A 7,065-nucleotide genomic window follows, 5' to 3' on the forward strand; every position below is an offset into this window, starting at 1 on the left:
ATTTAAAACTCCAAGAGACAAGGGAAGGATCATCAAGGTATAGAATTTATTATTTCAGCTTAACTAATAATGTGTTGAACAAGATAAGGAATACAAGAATGCAAAGGAGTTTCGGTAAAAAAATTGTTCATTTTTATAAAATCATGTACACAAAGAGGAAGTCAATTGCAAGAGGAAATTGAAGAGGAAGTGAAAGAGGTACAAGAAGAATCAAATTTTCCACAAAATGAAGTAGAGGAGGAAATTTAAGCTCCAACCATTGAGGAAATCAGTGAGGATATAAGATCCTCTTCATCGGATGAGTCAAGCGAAGAATCATCCACCTACTCAAGGAATAAAGATGAATCCAAGTTAATGGGGGAAGAATAGTGTAACGACCCGCCTCCTACTGACTAGGCTGTGAGGCCGATCGCTACATTATGCTGTGCTAAACTACTATTGCGGAAATCTGGATTGATTAAAATTTTGCTAAACTGATTACTGGAAAATCTGAACTTAATATTCTAGGTGTACCTAGGAGTTGTACACATGCTAGGGAAGATAATCTATGCCTCTCGGATGTCCTGCTAGCTGTAATCAAACATTTCAATCGATCCATGGATCGATTGGGCTGTCGGATCGATCCCGTGATCGATCCAGCTTGATACTGGCACGGAAGAAGGCTCTAGATCGGTCGGCTGACCGATCCATAAGCGATTGTTTCTGTATGCGGCTGGATCGGTCTACCGACCGATCCAGGAGTACACTGATTGGTCGGCAGACCGATCCAGTGGCTCACTGATCGGTCGGCTGACCGATCCAGTGGCTCACTGATCGGTCGGCTGACCGATCAGTGAGCTTCTGTATGCGGCTGGATCGGTCACCGACCGATCCAGGAGTACACTGATCGGTTGACCGATCCAGTGGCACAGCCCAGTCCTGATCGATCTGTAGATCGGTCTGGGTTTCTGATTTTGAATCAGAACCCCTGATTTCAGCACTTGTTCGTGCCAAAATCTCACACAACAGTTATAGAATGCATGGAAAACGTTCTAATATCTATTAACTAGCATTCTAACATGATATAGTGCAAAGCTTATTAATTCATAGCATTTAAACCACTAGAAATGCATAAAAGCATCTTAAGACAAGGAACTAAATTCTTAATTTGCTAAACTCCCTAAGGATCTTCATTCCAGGTTCCTGCCACACACACCATCACTGCATTGACCTCCAGCTTCCTCTGCTAGTCCATCTTTCCCTTACCCTTATCTGCAGTATAAGGAAAAATAGTATCTGTAAGCTTTAAGCTTAGTAAGAAACCATCTACCTCACTAAAACATGCAACGATGCAAACATGTTTTTAAAGAATGCTATTTGAAAACATGCACTGAATTTGTTAAAGCATGGCATACTGGAGTTACATGGCATAAACACTGAAACATGGCATGCATAATAAAATCTAAGCATGGAGCTATCTCATGGTATCAACTAGGAGAAAATAAGCTGAAACTGTAATTGAAACTGAGCTAAAACTGAGCTAGTGCTGACCTTAAACTATAATCACATAACTAGGTTATGAATTTGAAAGCTATTATCATAATAAGTGAAAATACATAATCATGTTGCTAGTGGGTCCGACAACTGTACTTTGCTGTGCGCGCATCCCTAACTAGACCCGGGTTTGCAAGTCCCGAATTTAGTAGGGTTACTAGGTTGTTTGAACCTAGGGACGACTGTGGGAGCCCAACCCAATGGATATCTAATCCAGTACAGTGCCACTGAAAATAAAATACTGAATATAGCTACTAATTGCTTATTTTGCTGTTTCTAGGTTATCTGAACCTAGAGTTAGGTTATCTAAACCTAGAGGCGACTGTGGGAGCCCACCCATTGGACCGTAGTCCCATGTAAGTTGAAACTAGACTAATATAATGATTTAAATGCTACTAATGCATTTAACTGAGCTGTTAAAAATATCTGAGGTGGTATTTAGCTACACTAATCATTTTGTCGAACACTTGGTGTGCTCCAACTCTCCCCTCTAATAGGGAGACCACCTCTAGGCACCCGACAACGTCTAAAGCCTCCAACTGAAGGGGAATAACGTGTCTGGCCCATCTAGAGGTGCTCAACTAGATCCCTAGTCTGCGAGGAGGGTTTAAACACACCCTGGGTGCCGAAAAATCTGCATATAGCTAAACTAAAGGCATGCAATCAAACGAAAGCTACTTATACTGCAGGTGAGGGGTTTCTTACTTCTATTCGTAATTTCTTACGATTCTAATCGCTAGGTTTCCGGAGGAGACAATCCTTTCGATGATCTTCTCGCGTCTATGCGTTCCTCTCGCGGAGGGGAGCGTCCTCGTGTCGAAGTCGTCGCTGGAAAGTCCTCCTATGGCCCTAGGGGCGGAACCCTAGGCCTTCTTGTGGTTGGCGCCGAGAGAGGGAGGAGAGGGAGAGGTGGCGTCGGTGAGGTTAGGGTGAAGGAGAAGTTGCCGAACCAACACAAAAATAAACCAAACCCCACTTAAATTTTCTATTTATATTAAGTGGGTATTTCGGCCCAACTTAAACTTAAATATAAATGTTTCCCTTTCCTTTCAGCATGGCCCTGCTGGGTTCAACTGGTTACTAGAATTATCCGTAAACCATAGGTCTCGGGTTCAATTCCCGCTTAGGCCGTTTTCGTTTTCTATTTATTTTTGCTACTTCCGCTACTCTAAAAATTCTGTAAAAATATCCTAAAATTCTAGAAAAATCATAGAATATTTCCAAAATAGTTTTTGAGAATTTTCGGGTGTTACAATCCCCCATACCTTATAAAAAGTTCATCCTCGAACTTAGAACAATTCTGGGTACTTCTGTCTCCCAAGTTGCCAAATAACTTTGACTAATGGTACTTCCTTGTTCCGCAATTTCTTAACTGCTCGGTCTATTATCTGAATAGGCCGACTGTCATAACTGAGGTCTTCGCTGATCTGTACCGACTGGGGCTCAATCACCTGGGTGGCATCTGGGGTATGCTTCTTCAGCATAGAGACATGAAATACATTGTGGACAGCTGACATTTCCTGGGGTAGCTCTAGCTCATATGCTACCTTGCCCACTCTTCTGCTGATAAGGTATGGTCCCACATATCTAGGACTTAGCTTGCCCTTTTTCCCAAACTGCATTACTCCCTTCATGAGAGCTACTCTGAGGAACACTGAATCCCCAACTGAGAACTCTAAAGGTCTGCGCCATGTATCAGCATAGCTTTTCTGGTGGCTCTGAGCTGTCTCTATCCTCTGGCGGATCTGCTGTATAGCTGCTGTGGTATCTGCCACTAAATCTGTCTGAAGTTCTAGTTCCTTCCGTTCACCACTCTCATACCAGCAGATTGGAGATCTACACCTCCGCCCATAGAGAGCCTCGTAAGGTGCCATGCCGATAGTGGCCTGATAGCTGTTGTTGTATGCAAATTCTGCTAGACTCAGATATTTGCACCAACTTCCCTTGAAATCTAGGGCATATGCTCGGAGCATATTTTCGAGTACCTGATTTACTCGCTCCGTCTGATCATCTGTCTGAGGATGGAAAGCTGTGCTAAATTTTAACTTCGTGCCCAAAGCTGTTTGTACACACTCCCAGAAGTGTGAGGTGAACCTACTGTCTCTGTCTGAAATAATGGTTCGTGGGACTCCATGCAGCCTAACGATCTCCTTGAGATACAACTGAGCTAGCTGCTCCATGGAATAGGATATTCTGATAGCTAGGAAGCGGGCGGATTTAGTCAATCTGTCGACTATTACCCAGATGGTATCAAAACCATTCGTGGTTCTGGGTAATCCCACTATGAAATCCATAGAGATGTCCTCCCACTTCCATTCTGGTATCTGAATAGGCTGCAAAACTCCTCCTGGTCTCTGGTGTTCTGCCTTAACCCTCTGACAGGTTAGACAGGTGCTGACATATCGAGCGATGTCTCTCTTCATCCCAGGCCACCAAAAACGTTTCTTCAAGTCCTGGTACATTTTGGTGGAGCCAGGATGCATCGCATAGGGAGTCTTGTGAGCCTCATCTAGGATTTTCCTTTTGAGTTCCTCCTGATCTGGAACACATAGCCTGTCACCAAAATACAACACCCCGCTATCTGATATTCTGAACTCTCCACTTTCTGATTCTGCTAAACCTTGCTTGATTCTCTGAATTTCAGGATCCTGCTCCTGAGCTGTCTGGATGTCACCAAGCAAGGTAGACTCTAACGTTATAGTAGAGAGCTGTCTGACTATGAGTTCGAGACCGAAATCTGAGATCTCCTTCTGTAGGGGCGGTGACATAGCTGCTAGAGATAATAGGGTAGCGCTGGACTTTCTGCTGAGGGGTCTGCAATACTATTCTCAGGTGCTCTGCGTGTTCTTCCTGAGTTCTGGAATAGATAAGAATGTCATCGATGAACACGATAACGAACTTATCTAAATATTCCCTGAATATCCTGTTCATGAGATCTATGAAGGTAGCTGGAGCATTTGTCACGTCGAAGGGCATGACTATGAACTCGTAGTGTCCGTATCTAGTCCTGAATGCTGTCTTGGGTATATCCCCTTCTTTAACTTTCACCTGATGATAACCTGATCTGAGGTCTATCTTAGAGAACACTGCTGCTCCCTTTAGCTGATCGAACAGGTCATCTATTCTGGGAAGAGGATACCTATTCTTGATTGTGACTTGGTTCAGTGCCCGGTAGTCTATACACAGGCGCATGCTCCCGTCTTTCTTCTTCACGAACAATACAGGTGCTCCCCATGGTGAGTGACTAGGGCGTATGAAGCCTTTGTCAAGCAGCTCCTGTAATTGCTCATGAAGTTCCTTCAGTTCTGTTGGAGCCATGCGATAAGGCGCTTTGGAAATCGGATTGGTACCGGGAATGAGCTCTATCTCAAATTCAATCTCCCTGTCTGGTGCTAATCCTGGTAACTCTTCAGGGAAGACTGCTGGGTAGTCACATACGACTCGGACCTCTGATAGCTGTTGGTTCTTGTCCTGACTGGTACTGACTACGTGTGCTAAGAACCCCGTACATCCTGAATCCATCAACCTCTGTGCCTTCATAGCTGAGAGAAACTTCTTGGCCTTTCTCCTAGGTTCTCCGACAAATTCGAACTGTGCTTCTGCTTGGAATAGACTTTGCTTACGGCACTCGATGGAAGCACCGTATTTGATCAAGAAGTCCATCCGAAGATAACGTCGTAGTCGGTCATATTGAGCACTATCGGATCACAAAAGAGCTCTCTATCTGCTATAGTGAAGCCTTTGCTCGAGCCGGTCGTGACGCCATGATTTCTCCCGAGGGTAACGTCCGTGAGGCGCTCGAGTACCTCGGAGTCTGCTAACTTCTCAAATGCCGGATATGTATGAATGGGTTGCCCGGTGTTGAATAAGGCAGTTGCTATTTCTTGAAAAATACTAATCGATCCGTAACAACCGCCGAGGCATTTGCTCGTCCTCTCCGTGAGTGAGTAGATCCTCGCAATGTAGGTGGAGGGGCTTCTAATCTGCCTGGCTGATATGTGGGTCATCTAAAGCGGCCTGATCTGATGTAACTGAGCTGGCCTGCATCGGCTGTGGCTGAGGAAGACTGGTCTTGTTTGGGCACTGCTTAGCCATGTGCCCTTCTTGTCCGCATTCAAAGCATCCTCGTGTGCCCTTACGACAAACTCCATGATGGAATTTCCCACAAGTAGCACACTTTGGATAACTGGGCTGCTTGATGGCTGGCCCTCCTTTTGGGTAACTCCTTGGTTTGCGCTTGTTGCTGGAGTTCCCTTTCCAGTTAGAGCCATAGGAGCTGTGACCCTGCTGTTTCTGAGTGACTGGGCCTCCTTGACATTTAGCTTCTGAGAGGACTTGCTTCTGCTGCTTGATGCTATTCTGGTAATGCTCAGTGATCAAGATGCTGCTGACTAGTTCTTCGGTGGTTTGCGGCCTGTGGATGCCGCCAGCCACGTTCATTGCTATTTCCGGCCTCAGCATCTTGAGCATCAACCGGACTCGTTCTTTTTCTGTGCTGACTAGTTCTGGGCATAGACGAGCCAACCTGTTGAATTTCTTCACGGCTTCCTCCACTGAAAGGTTGCCCTGACGAAACTCTGTGAACTCGTCGTAGTGGCGGTTCGTGACCCGCATGTGAAAGAATTCCTCAAAGAACTCCTTCTCGAAGTCAGTCCACAACATCTGGTTCACTGGGCGCTTCGCTCTGATTCTCTCCCACCACATGCGTGCATCCCCTATCAGGCAGAAGGAGGCACACTTCACCTTCTCGTGTTCTGGCCAGTCTAGAAGCTCCATCGTACTTTCCAGTGTTTTGAACCATGCCTGAGCATCCCATGGTTCACTACTGCCTGAGAAATTCTCGGGCTTGACTCTCTGCCACTGGATCAGATAGGCTTCTCTCTTTGCCTCTACTGCTGCTGGGGCTACTGGTGCTGTAGGCTGGACTGGTGGAACCTCTAAGACCACTGGTGTCGCTAAGTTAGACTCCGGGGTGACAGTGGGAGTGTTTCGCTGACTAGCCTTTAAGGTGGCTATTTCCTGTTGCTGTTCAGCTAGCTGCTGCTGTAACTGAGCCACTAGTGCTGTAAGGTCTGGGGGAGGCACTGAACTGCCTGCCTCATGCTGGGGCTCAGTGGCTGGTGCCCTTCTAGCTGGGCGTCCTCGTGCCATTTCTAAAGACATGAAGGACATACATGACTAACACAAGCATAATAGAGTAACTATTGTTATCATGTTAACTACTATCATAAACAAGCATGCTTTAGTTATCTATAACAAAAAAGCAATAAACATACAAAGTGAGAGGTATTCTTACTTGGAAGCTGCAGGTACAATGCGGATGTGTGTGTAGGAAGTATGGAAACTGCTCTGATACCACTCTGTAACGACCCGCCTCCTACTGACTAGGCTGTGAGACCGAGAGGGTCGGGTCGTTACAATAAAAAGGCACCTTTTTATTGTAACGACCTGGCCCTCTTGGCCCATTTGACGACCTCTCATGTCGTCGACCGTCGGCCCTTATGTCGTCGGCCCATTTGGCGACCTCTAATG

This window comes from Zingiber officinale, chromosome 2A, assembly GCF_018446385.1.
Source record: "Zingiber officinale cultivar Zhangliang chromosome 2A, Zo_v1.1, whole genome shotgun sequence".
NCBI classification, from domain to species: Eukaryota; Viridiplantae; Streptophyta; class Magnoliopsida; order Zingiberales; family Zingiberaceae; genus Zingiber; species Zingiber officinale.